Consider the following 14,329-nt stretch of genomic DNA (forward strand, 5'->3'; position numbering starts at 1 on the left):
TCAGAACCTGAATTAACCCTCAGCACTAGCCCTCCCAGACTTGTGATTATCATGGGGGAGGGTGATGATGGTAGTAGTAGAAGTAGCAATAGCTAACTTTAATGGAGTGTTTTCTTGGGCCAGGCATTGTCCTTACTTAGTATTTAGCAGATAATTATTTGATCCTCAAGTGACAAATATCCACACAGAGACATGATACTATGATACTTCTGAGAGGAAAAGAGAGCACTATTAATAATTCACTTGGACAACAGATAGAACCTAGGACTTCCCATGGCCACCCTATTTTATACTTACAAAAGCTTGAGGCATGAGAGGCAGCATAAAGCAGGGTGAACACATTCGCTGAAGCAAAACTATCTGGGTTCAAATTCTTGCTCTGCTTGAATTCCTTACTTAACTTCTCTGTCTCTTGGTTTTCTTATCTTTGAAGTGGGATAATAACAGCACTTACCTCACAGAAGATTAGGTATAGGAAAGCTCCTGCCACAAGGTAAGTGTTGGTAACTATTATGCTCATTTTACAGAAAGAGAAACTGGGAATCTGAGGTTGTAAAATCTGCATGAAGTCACACAGCTATTGTGTTGTAGAGCCAGAATGAAATGCAGGTAAGTCTGGCTTGAGTGCCTATGTGCTCAATAACTATTATTATAATGTCTTTATACAGCAGAGAAAAACAATTGAGGTTTCCCTGAGATCCCTCCTTAAATCCAGCTTCCTCAGCAACCAGAATCATAAAGGAAATGCTAGGCTTGTGTCAGGTGTGTACACTGAAGAAAGCACATTCAGGAGCACCCATGAGAGCCTTGCAGAGGACCTATCCTGGGGCCTCCTGGGGCCCATGCCCCTCCTTAGACTATACGTGAGAAAGGTATCACATGCATAGAGGAGCTAGGAAGCGTCTGCATCCCAAGTTCAAGTAATGAAGTTCTTCCCTAATTCAAAAATTGGTGCATTCCCTACTCTGAACTTGCACTCCAGAGCTCCTCTTCTCTCTTGATCCCACATCAATTCCCCTCCCCATGACCCTCCTGGTGAAACAGATGACAAAACCTACTGCTGGACACAGAAGAGTGAGTGCCAGGCCAGCTGAGCACACCCACTTCCCAGGACTGGGAAAAGATCTATACAAAACAGGGCCACATAAGAGGAACTGGATGTCATTGCTGACTTGCTCACAACTCCAACCAGCTCTTCTAGTTACTTAACTTCTCAATAGGTATATTTTTTTGGTTTTATACTGAGAACTGGGAATGTGACCCTACCTGCCTATTCAGGGGCATGAGACTGACCTAAATTAGCCCATCTTGACAATAGTTCCCAGCTTCTTTTAAATGAGCCATCAGTTTGAAAACTGTTTACTCATGAGGTATGTTTGTAGGCAAACCAAATCCCTGTGAGACTAAACACTTTGAGCTTGCAAAGGTGGAAAGATATTGGTCCCTGTAGTAGTAGGCTGAGTGATGTTTCCCAAAGACATTGGGAACCTGTGCATGCTACCTTATTGGGAGAGGGTCTTTGCAAATATGATTAAGTCAAGGCTCTTGAGGCGACCTCTTCAAGATACTGGAGGTATACTGGATAGTATCATCAAGTATCCAGGAGGGACCTAAATGCAATTGCCTGTATCCTTGTAAAGAGGAAGCAAAGACCAGACACACACAGAGAAGGCAGCAATGTGAAAGTGCAGACAGAGACTGGAGAGATGAAGCCATGAGTCAAGGAATGCTGGCAGACCAGAAACTGTAAGAGGCATATTTGAATCAGTAGTCACTCCATTTACCAACTTTCTTTGCAATCCAAACCAGCAGGTCAAAATCTTAGTACCAACTACTCAGGCCAAACTGGAGTGATTAAGGGTATAAAAAAGTATGCAGCAAGGCTAGGGAATATATGGTAGTGGTGGGACCTTCCTATCACCAAAGTTCTAACAGGTATTTAACAGCTGAGAAGAAGCTAAGATTTATGAAAAACCCACTCTTACCTCTGGCTCCTTCCTTAACCTGTAGATTTGATTTTGGACTGGCATGGAACTACTGTCAAATGTTTCATTAATTGCCTCTTAAGGAGGCATTTACTGGTCATGCCCTCATCTCAGTTTTCTTTCCTCACAAAGGTAAAAATCTATATGTGTCCCTACCTGATATAATTTGACCAGCAAATGTCTTCTGCATTTACCACTGTCCAAGGGTTGAGGAGATACGTGAGAAGTAAGAGATACTTACTTTTCATGGGTTGCCCCAGAAAAAATATGAACACCATGGCCTATAGTACCTGGAGGCTTATTAAGATTCATCTAAGGCTGTCTCACTCTTACCCAAACTATTAATGTACAGAAAATAGAGAAAATTAAGAAACACTAGAGTGTCCTAAATCCAGAGCAAAGAAAAGTCAAGGGATCAACGTGAATCTATCAGCAATACTACATCTACTGCTTAACACTTAATAATGGTTACAGGATATCAAAAGTGGTAATGGAATAAATCCAGATGCTTAGCTTGTATCACTTTGGCTTCTATCACTGGATTCTACTTGCCTGTGTGGCTAGAGGATATGGCACCAAGAAAAACCAATAAAATAAATTTCATTAAACCACAGATGAAAAAGGAGAGAATTTTTACCACCTTGGCCAACAGCATTCAAAATACTGCATTTTAACTTAGTTGCCTACCAGGACAAAACATATTTAACTCATGAGTAAAAAAAGTCTAAACCAAGACTGCTAATAGCTTACTAATTAAGTAGGTCTCAATCCTCAGAACACTTGATATCTGCAATAGCTGACATTTTTCTCTGTTACTCTCTCCTCAAAATTCTCTTTTCTGGGGTTCCCTGACTGTACACTTTCCAAGTAACTCTTTGATGACTCATTTTCAGCCTATATTATCAGCATCTTTTCCAAATTCCTTAAAAATAGGATTTTCCCAAGCATCTGATGAAGGCTCTTTTTCTCTTTGTTGCTACTGTATCTCAGCTACTAATTTCAACTACTGGCACTTCTTACCCTAAATGCTCTCCAAAGCTTCAGGCCCCAGATCTGGATTGTCTGCTGGAAGAGTTTATCTGTCTAAAATTAAAATTCTCTGAAGACCCTTGAAATCAACCTGTCTAAAAGCAAACTCACCAGTTCCTTCACTTGACTTCCTTATTTCTGTTAATGGTCACCCAAGTTGAAATTTTTATAGATATATCTGATCCTTCCCTCTGCATTGCCGTAGTATCAATTTATCAAGCATATTTTATTGAATACCAAACAAGTCTTTTATAATCATTTTTCTGCTCTATTTCTGCTATAATTGTACTCTTTAGGCTTCCATTTTTATTTAATTATCCAAAAGCAACCATAGAGAATTTACAAGTATTAGGTTCTATAATGAATGATGTGGCCCCTACCTTAAGAAGCTTACCTTTCAGTAAAAATATTATACATGTCAGCATACATATATGTATGGTGAAGTCATAAGAGGAATATGTAGTGAATTCTCAATGCAGAATGTCCAGTTCTGCTATGGAGAGTTGGACTCTGGATTAAATCTCACAAGAACTAGTACAATATAGCTTCCTAACTAGTCTTAACTCCAAATCCAATGTCTCCCTCATTCAATCTATTTTCACACTGCTGTCCTAGTCTTGGTCTGTGGTTCAAAACATGAGTAATGAACTGTTCTACATGTTTATGCAGGAATAAATCCAGAAAAGAATGTACAAGTAAACTAAGACAGTGGTAAAGGGAAAGACATATGTCAAATCAACATGCCTTAGGGGAAAAATGGGTCTTAGAGGAATGCTTAAGGGAAAAGGGGGAAATAATAATGACTTCCAAATCTCTGGTTTGGGCAACTAGTACATGTCAAGTCAGTGATAAAAAAATTCAGTAGGAGAAGTGAGAAATGCTGGAGAGGATGGAAGGAGGGAGAGAGGAATCAGGAGAGAGGAAAAAGGGCATGAAAGGGAAGAAGGAGTGTGGATCAAGGAAGCCAACAGACCACAAGAACTGAAAATGAGCCAAATTATACTCCAGAGAAGTGTCATAAGACCACATTGCTTTTACCTGAAAAGAGGAGACAGTCCACTTTTGTTCCACTTGGTAATAAGATATATATAGTCACCATGTTACCCTGAATCCACATTCCAAGGCTATTCTACATATGCTTTGCACAGCTAACTAATCTGCATAGAGAAGAAGTGTCTGACAAATTATTCTAGCGACACCATGTATTTGTAGTCTTAATCTCTTGCAATCCTTTTGAATATTTCTTTTCCCTCCCAATTCTCTATTATTTTTTTCTAAGAAATTAAACTAAAAAACACGGGGCAGGAATCATGTCCATCTTTGAACTAGACACTCAATAAGTACTCAATATATAACCAGAACTGCTGTAAATATATCCTTCTCTACTAGCATGCATGCCCCTCAGGAATTCTAACCAAATTATTAAATTACAAAAATAACTAATTTCATGGGGTCTAGTAGTGATGATTGTTTTGATGATGATAGTGGTGATAAGGATGAAAGAAGAGCAAGAAGAGGAGAAGAAAAAGACAGTGATGAGTATGACACTAATGATAACTCCATTTTAAATCATCTTTTGAGAATTTTCAAAGTAAGGAGAGAAAACAATAGCAGAAAGAATAGAAGAGCATCAATCCCATTTACTGGAAATAAAAAGACACTATCCCAAATATTCTACCATTCTTGGGCTATATATTTAATCAACTATAATAGAGCCTACTTCAAATTTGGTCTGAAAGTATAAAAAGTAGACTAAATATTTATGATAACACAGAACTTAAAAAAACCTCTTGAAAAGATTTTGAAACTCTGATTTCTATGACATCTAATCTATTCAACCTATCTTCTCCCATTTCTTAACTAGCTACTCTTTTTTTCTTGATTTTATTAATGTATGTGTTCCCTAAGGCACAACCTTGACCTCTCCACTCTTTCTTCTCTGTACTTTTTCAATCAGAGCTCATCACATTCCCAGTTCCAACTCTTTTTCTCCATGCAGAGGGCTCCTAAATGTTTAAGCCAGCTGTGGTTCTTCTCTATGCTCAGACTCATATATCCAACCAATAGATGAGTATTTTTCATTTGACTTCCTTTCTCTTAAGCCAAGATATTTCGAAAGACAAAATCATCATCTTGCCCACAATCTTACCCCTCAACATCCCATCTTCTTGTTGCCGTGTTCCATCTCATTACCAACCCCATCTGACTATTCTGATTACAGAAAAACTCTTTCAAAAGTTGTCCTTCATCAGTTCCACACTTATCACTTTCTCCTCAATCCACTTTAAATTAGATTCCTGCCCAGCCCAAACCATATGGCTTAAAGGCTCTGCAAAACTTTCATCTCTCTTAATTCATTTTTAAAAAGCCCTTGAATTCAACAAACACCTATTCCTCAGGTCTTTGCATCTGCAGGTCCTTAAACTTTTTGTTAAGCAAGCCTCAGCTGCCTACCAACTCAATTCTCTATAATGGATCTCCATTATCTTCTCCTCCTTCATCACACTTTATTTCATTTCCTCTCTTCACAGATATTATACCACCACTTATAGTTTAGATTTATTAAATTGCTCTTTGTTTTCATCTACCAGATAGTAAGCTATATGAAATCCAGGACTTTCGTTGTTATTTGGTGAGCTATAGTTAATCTCAGCATAAAGTAATGCCCAGGGAGCTAGGAGTGAACTAGAGAAATTCTGCAAACCTGCCCCACATTTCTAGTTCTTTAAGCAGCAAGGGTTCTGCTGAGCCTTCACAGTCCTTTGGGATTTTCAAATCTTTAGACTTTGGGGATCTTTTATTTTGATTCTTTAAAAAACTTTTGTTGTTCAATTACAGTTGTCCCCATTTTTCCCCCATTACTCTCCCCTGCCCTACCCAGCCTCCACCTCCCACATTAAGTCCTCTCCCTGCTGTTGTCCTTGTCCACAGGTCCTTTATACATGTTCCTTGACTTGACTCTTCCCCTTCTTTCCCCCGTTACCCACCTCCCCCTCCTCTCTGGTCACTGTCAGTTTGTTCTTTATTTCCATGTCTCTGATTCCATTTTGCTTGCTGGTTTGTTTTATTGATTAGGTTCCACCTGTAGGTTAGATCATATGGTATTTGCCTTTCACTGCTTGGCTTATTTCACTTAGCATAATACTCTCTAGTTCTATCCCTGCTGTCATGAAGGGTAGGAGTTCCATCTTTCTTTCTGCTGCACAGTATTCCATTGTGTAAATGTACCACAGGTTTTTTATCTGCTCATTTACTGATCCTCTACATGATATGTATTTATACTTACATATACAAAAGAATGTTTATACATACAATACACACAAATAAAAGCACATGCGCCCACATTTTAAAAAAGATTTGATTTATTTATCTTTTAGAGAGAGGGGAAGGGATGGGGAAAGAGAGGGAGAGAAACACCAATATGTGGTTGCCTTTCACATACCCCCTCCTGGGGACCTGGCCCACAACCCAGGCATGTGCTCTGATTGGGAACTGAGCCAGCGACTCTTTGGTTCATAGGCCAGCACTCAATTCACTGAGCCACAGCAACTAGGGCACATTTTTAGTCCAAAAGCTAACCAGGTATTATCAATTAGCTTTTTCAACATGAGGAAGACTCTTTTGGCCAGGCCAGCCCTCTCTTGCTCCATCTACCCAACCTCTATCCCTGTTTTTCATTACTGCACATGACTACTGGCCCTTTCCATTTGTAAGTGAGATATTATCTTGGCAGAATCCAAAAGTTCCTGACAAGTTCTGATTAGGTCTTTTGTCCCAATAAAGAACTGTAAAGTCATTCCAGAAATATAGTCCATCTGGAAATAATAGCTTCTTCTGGTACCACAGAATATACTCATCATTCATTTATCCATTGGCTTATTAGGTCAATATATGTGAAAACCATGTAAGAAAAGAAAAATAAATTATTCATTTAACAAACACTTATTGAGTAATACTAATGCCAGGAACTATCCAAAGCTAGCTAAAAGGGAACAGGGATGCTAGGATAAGGTGGGAGCTTGTTATTATTTATTCAGGCTAGCTAGGGAAGGGCTATAAAATACAGTGACATTTCAGCAAGGACTTGAAAGCATTGTGGAACAAGCCATGTATAGACATTTGGGGAAAGAGAATTACAGGCAGGCAGACAGAAATTACTTAAGTCCTGAGCAGTTAAGTGAATGACATATTCGAAGCACATCAAGGAGGCTGATGTAACTAGATCAGGGGGGCAGTGAGGAGGGGGCGATGAGGAGAACGAGGAGCATACTGGAGATGAGGGCAGAGAGATGGCAGGGGCCAGATCCTATAAGGTCTCATAAGCTTCCGAAAAACTTGAGCTCTGCTTCTGAGCAAGATGGAAAGCCACTGGAGGGTTTTTAGTAGAGAAGTGAGTATGTTCCTCTTATGTTTTAAAAAGAATATTCTAGGGCCAACCTACTTGCCCAGCCAGCCACAGGTCAGGACTAGGATGGAACTCTGAGTGCCCGCACATTAAACCTGCACCACTGCCCTGGGCTGTTGCCTCCCAAGAAAAGGCATAAGACCATGTCAAATGTGGAGAAACAACTATTTAACTTGAAGTTTGTTGCAAAAGACCTTAATAGGAATGCCAAGAAATGTGATAAAGAAAAGGCTGGAAAGGCCAAGGTTAAAGAGTCCATTCAGAAAGGCAATACAGAGGTTGCAAAAATACATGCTGAAAATGCAATCTGCCAGAGGAACCAAACAATTAATTTCTTGAGAATGAATGCCAGGGTTGATGCGGCAGCAGCCAGGGTTCAAACTGCAATAGCAAGGGGCAAGGTAACCAAGTCCATGGCAGTTGTACTTAAGTCTATGCATGCTACATTGAAGAGTATGAACCTTGAAAAGATTTCTGTCCTGATGGATAACTTTGAACACCAATTTGAAACACCAGACATTCAAATATAGCAATGAAAGACATAATGCATAGTACTGCAAGCCTAACAATACCACAAAACCAAGTGAATATGCTGCCTCAAGAAATGGCAGATGAAACAAACTGGGCTTGATCTCAATAAGGAACTACGACTGGGTCAGACAGGACCTGTTGGCACCTGTGCTACTTCCATGGAACAGGAAGAACTATCACAGAGAGGTGCTCATCTACATGATCAAGTGTAATTTAAAGAACTGGTGCTTTTGTTTACTTCCCCTGCTTCTGAACTATTTGGTGTGTGTATAGAGAAGGTGCACTCCACTTACACTAAGAACACCATATATTACAGAATGCTTAAATGCTGTTTATTTAGAATGCTTTCTTTTGCCATGCTGTACTCTCCAATATTTTAAGAAATTCCAGAGAGCTTCCACCTTGACAGGTTTTAGATTTATACACTCCGTTGAAAAATGAGAGACGCTTTTTTGTACATGACTTTCATCAAGCTGGCATCAGCATACGTACAACCTACATGAAACATCTTCCTCCAAAACTGCATGAAAAATCAAGCAACAAAGAACTACAGGAGAAAGTATAAAAGAAGGGTTTTGATCTCTTTTTAATTCAAAGTAGTTTTAAATCTCTGCATTCACATGCAATGCATAAAAATAAAAGCAGGGAAAACACGTTTACTTAACATGCTTACATAGCCTAAAACACTTCATTTACTATCATACAATGCTAGTTTTTGTGTTTTATGTTTTGCATTTGTTTTTGCTGTTCAAGCACAAATGCAGTTGACTTTTATTCTGCATTTATTGGCTTTTAAATTTAGATTATAATTGAAATTTGTACCCAGTAGTTTAATGATATTGTTTGAATTCCTGAAATTAAAAAAATCTCATTGATAATTTCCCAATATAATAAGAAAAAATATACAACACTAAATTAAAGAAATCAATGTTTGCACAGTTTTTAAATTTTTCTTTTTAAAATATCATTGTTGCTAAGACTCACAGAAATTTAACCTTTTATATTTTCAAATGAAATTGAAATGTATTTTCTTATTTCTACTCTACCCTTAGTACACTGTGGTTTACAAAATTACTAATGGCCTTAGTATCATTTACATTTTCCATAGAACTGTTGATTGCTTTTTGAGAATTTTGGCCTATTTTTTAAACCAACCAACAAAAAAATAATGAAGAAAACAAAATTGAGTCCATTCAAGTTACAACTGCCATAAGCCCTGGTTAAATGCATTTGTCCTTTTATCTTAAGCAAAAACTCTTTAACAACTGGAGAAAATGAAGTAGAAATAAATGTTAGAATGAAATGTTTTTCCTAGCCATGCAAATCACTTCCAGACCAGTGGCAGTTGCGTGTATGTTCCACACAGGGGTGGGGGACATATTAAAATCCCAAGGTCAGAAGAAGACTGGGCTCTGCAAGGCCAAGGGTCCTTGGGGGAACACGTTTGGTGGCCAACTGCACTACTTTACATCTCCTCAGAAATATGTCTGTTTTCCCCAACTGAAATGAACAAAGGCCTGCGATTTTTTTCTATTAACAGTCTCAAATGTGGAGAAACGACCAAGTTATATTTTAGCTAATACACTACTAACCTAGGTTAAGAAGGTAAGTAGGTAAGGTGTTTTTCATCACTTATTGCATGATTCATCCACGGAAGAATTTTAATATTTCATTAAGTTCTATTGAAGAGCAGAACTGTTTAGAAAAATCTTTCCATTGTTAAGTCATGAAGGCATTTAAAGTGCAACCATGGAGACTTTTTTGCTAAGTACTCACCATTCATATATGTTTCCTATTGTAAATGAGAGTTTGTATAAAGAATATTTTCACTGGTTAATGAAATGAGAAATTACTCTTGCTAGGTTTCGATTCAACCTATTTAACTTTCTTGGTATTTGACTATATGGAAGATTACCTCAATATGGTAATCTTCCATTTTGTTTATAATTGATGTTTTCTCCTTCCTATCTAAAGGGTAAGTCTGCTTATATTGAAACATCCTGAGGCAGCATAGAAGAGATTATTACCAACTAAAATATCTATGAAATAGAGTTATGTTATTTTCCACTGATGGGAATTGTAGCTTTTGTTCTCCTGAAGTCAATAAGTTAAATTGTGAAGAAAAACATACCCTAACCCTTCGCTGACACCGGTGATTTTTCTGGCCCCTTCTATGTGGTGCTGAGGCACCGAGTCCAGGCCTCATTAAGGCACTTTTCAAATGGTATCATAATCATGTGTCTACTTGGCTGTTTCCCTGACCAGAGTTAGAACTCTTCAATAAAAAAGCCATGCCTTAACTGCCTTTTCACTTTTGCCTTTATATATTCGGTACAAAGAGTGAATTAATGAGCCTGAAATATATCAAGCACAATACAAGCCAATTTACTCATAGCAAAATAAACAGTACAGTGGAGCTGCATCCTATCCATGTATAACTTCCACAAATTCGGCTATCCAAACTAAAAAGGAAAAGGAGAGGGAGTGAATTACCTACTCACCACCTAACCCTTTGCCTTATTCCAAGTAGGCCCAGCCTTCATGGCTCCTGAAAATAGATGCCTCAGCAGGAATACAAAGTGATATCAATGATAATAACTCTCATTTTGGGTGCTTTCAAGGGGCAGGGACTTTTGAAGTGGCTTAAAGCCTTGCCAAGGACAAAGTCAAATACAAGCATTTTTTTCACCTTATGTGCCTATTTTAGAATGTAAACTCCATATGGACAGTGAGTGGTCTACTGTGCCACCCTCTAAAGGCCTCCTTACTCCTCACATATAGAGCCTGATTATAACACTTGCCCAAAATCCACAGACCCTGGCTGTTAGATCCTGGGTAGATCTAGATCCTGGTTAGATCCTGGCTCCCTTCTAAGATCTTCCAACTCCAGGATCAGTATGGTTAATACAGTGAAAAGAAGTCCCCAAACAAGGCATAGTCCATTATCAACTGCCAAGTACAAAGGCTCAGGAAGAGGACAAGATCACAAGTAGAAAAAAAGAGAGCGAGAGAGAAAATTATTGTTGAGTGGATGCCATTATCCATTTTGGATATTCTCCAAGTAAACCATCCTTAGAAAGTATTTATATAAAAATGCTAGTGTGATTAAGGTATCTCTCTAATTTTCACTGGTAATCATTCATCTAAGGTCTCATTAATATAAAATAAATAGAAAATTTGGAAATTTTAGTACATTATAAATTATGAAGCCAATCATGACAAAATATTCTTCTGGTCAATAAAGAATTCTACAAGGACACTTGGAAAGTAAGTTTTTGTCAGTCTAAAAGCAATCCCTTTCCTAAAGTCCAAGATTCTCTACAACTTGTTCCCCAGAGACCTTAAGTACTCTTAAGTGTCCTCCACTCTCCTAAGATATGTTCACTGTCACTAATACGGTGCATTCTGCAGAGACTTCCTCCATCTGTCTGAACCCCAGCCACCTGTCAATATCTACATATCTGCATTTACTTATTTTTGCTTAGCCTGCCCTTCTTTTTTCTGCTGGGCACTCCATTGGAATAAGAATAGTTCAGTGTGTTCTAAATGAAATATCCCCCCAAAATGGACCAGTATCTCTTGCTCTGAAGTCATAATTCAAATAATGGAGAAACTTTCTCAAGTTGACCACAAGCTAATCCAGGTGAATGACTGAGTTTCACAGGTATGAGGAAAGAAGTGCACTAGATTATTCACGTTTTCTTTCAGTCTATAGAGCAGTGGTGTCCAATAGAAATATAATGAAAGTCACATGCAATTTAAAAGTTCCTAGTAGCCACATTTTTTAAGAAGTAAAAAGAAACAGATGACATTCATTTTAATGTATTTTATGTAATCTAACATATACAAAATTTTTTACCATTGCAACATATAATCAACAAATTATCAGATGTGTTACTTTGTTTTCCTACTAAGTGTTCACAATCCCATGTGTATTTTATACTTACAGCACACCGAGGCTCTGACCAGGCCCATTTCAAGAGCTCAGTAGTCGGATGCAGCTTGTGGCTACTGAATTGGGCATCAAAGTTCTAGAATGATTTTCCTCCATGATGATTGAATATGTTGGCATCCTGATATATTTCGAAGTTATTTGTGAGTTTTTGTTAGTCTGCAAAACCATTTCTCACTTTCTGACAATTCCTGATAAACAGCTAGTGAGGAAATAGAGCATAATGGCTATCAGTATGGGCTCTGGAACCAGGCTGGGTGAATTTAAATCCCAGTTCCAACCCTCAACTGGCTGCATGGCCTTGAGCAAACAAACTTTGTGCTTTGGTTTCCTCCTTTCCCTCCTCCTTGACAGTATATCTATCTCTTAGAGTCAGTGTGAGGCCTAAATGAATGCATAATGTAATCACTTAGCACGCTGCTTAGTACATAAGTGGTCAGTTCATTATTGACTACCATCTCTAATTCTTCTTCTTCATTGTTATTATCATTAGCTGAAATTGGCTAAGATAACTACACTGGAGTACCCGCAGCCACTTACTAAGGCCTAGGCTCAAACAACCCAGTGACCATCGAGTTGTCCCACACTTTAGGGTCCTTGCCTGTTCCCCTCAGTGTGAGCACCTGCCTGTCTCCTGCCCTAGCATCAGCCATCCTGCTGTGGACACTCTGTGATGTAGGCAGGCTCTCTCTCCTCCATGGCTCTGGAGAACTGAATGGGGCAGTGGAAGAACACACAATAGGAGCAGAATTCACAGAGCGTGGACAACCAGTCCATGGGTTTCGGCACATCCCACCCAATTCCAGTACCACAATGAACCAGCAAAGGGTTATCAATCATGAATTGAGAGGGAAAGTATGTCCTGATCACCCACACACCTTTCACCAGAGTGGCTTCCTATTTCCATCACTGGTGACAGGACACACACAAGATGGAAATGGGACATTAAGCAGGACACCCATTTCTCCAGAAACAATTCTTACGAATTGGTCAGCTGCTTTGGAAGGTCTAGTCACTTTTCTTTAAGTTGCAAGCACTAGCAAAACAAGCCAGGTCTATTCCTCAGTGAAATGTCACTATTTGGAAATGATTTAGGACCAAAGGGAAAAAGAAGTTTCCTCTTCTGTCATTATCAAGGAACCTGAAGTCTCCACAATTTGCAAACAGCTGACCTTAAATATCTCACTGATTTTGAAAACTGAAACTAGGGGAGGCTCTTGCTGTAAAGATTCAGGAAAAAAAAGTTCCAAGTCCTGCTTATTTCTATTTTCTTTCTCTTATAGTACTTGTGTCCATATGGCACATAGTTTTCTAAAGCAAAGCCAAGGTAGAAGCAAAGCTCCTTTTCCAGGGATTCAGCAGGAGAATGCTGATTCTTCATTCAGATGAAGATGTGGCCTTGTGATGCCACATCTGGAACAGGAGCCGGGACATTCCAGTATTTGAAAACATTTCTTTACATGTGCACACAGAGTTAATCAATGTCGATTCTTTTAGAATGTGACACAAGTCCCAATCACATAAGGCAGGGTCATAAGAATTGAGCTTTCCAAAAAGATCTGGGAGGACTCAACTCCAAATGAATGGTGTCTCTTGCAGCTGCTTGCTGCTTTGAAGGACCCTGGGTGCCAAGTGAAGCTGTGTTGAGAAACATTACATCTGCTCCTTTCCTGTGTGGTCACCATGTTTATGGTAATACTTTTATCCCTGGGTAATTAACTCAAAAATTAAATGAAGTGTGTTTATGGTCTCTTCCTGGCCGTTGCATATGAACTTGAAATACTAGGGTATCAGTTAAGGGTGCCCTAGATTATGGACAAGCTGATTCCAGGAGGTGAAGCAGCCATCTCAGGAAATGAGGTCCCCTTAAACCTGAGGAAGTCACTTAGTGACATTTAAGAGGGGGACAACAACAGGCAACAACTACAACAAAGGAGCCATTGGCACAACTGGATAAAACCAAACCACTCCACTTTGGGTTGCTATAGATCAAGGAACTAATTAAAAATAACACTGCCTGCGTGGTGTGGCTCAGTGGATTGAGCTCCAGCCTGCAGATCAAAGGGTCACCGGTTCGATTCCCAGTCAGGGAACATGCCTGGGTTGTCCTGAGTAGGGGGCATGCAAGAGGCAACCACACATTGATGTTCTTCTCCCTTTCTTTCTCTCTCCCTTCCCCTCTATCTAAAAATTAATAAGTAAAATATTTTTAATAAATAAGACTGAATACTCTGCATTCATGCACAAACTTGGAAGGGAAAGCAGTCACAGGAAAAGGGGGATCAAATTCCAAATTCAGAATTCGATTGGCAAAACTAGTGTTTGTCTGGTGGTATTTCAAATACAGTCCATTCCAAAACTCCACATTAAAGTTTCTGATCAAGAACCTGTTATCTCTCTTTTAAAAGTGATTCCTCCTTTTAGAAG

At 39.0% G+C, this 14,329-nt stretch overlaps 1 protein-coding gene and 1 pseudogene across 1 annotated transcript in view; one reads left to right on the plus strand and one right to left on the minus strand.

Moving 5' to 3' along the window:
• The window catches only part of NRXN3 (neurexin 3), a 1,509,805-nt gene that overhangs the window by 1,033,881 nt on the left and 461,595 nt on the right, over positions 1-14,329 (minus strand). The gene's annotated exons all lie outside the window — the stretch shown is intronic.
• Positions 7,528-8,162, plus strand: LOC118976660 (charged multivesicular body protein 1b-2-like; annotated as a pseudogene).

Source organism: Sturnira hondurensis, unplaced genomic scaffold (genome assembly GCF_014824575.4).
Source record: "Sturnira hondurensis isolate 20B ecotype Veracruz unplaced genomic scaffold, ASM1482457v3 Scaffold0021143, whole genome shotgun sequence".
Classification (NCBI taxonomy): domain Eukaryota; kingdom Metazoa; phylum Chordata; class Mammalia; order Chiroptera; family Phyllostomidae; genus Sturnira; species Sturnira hondurensis.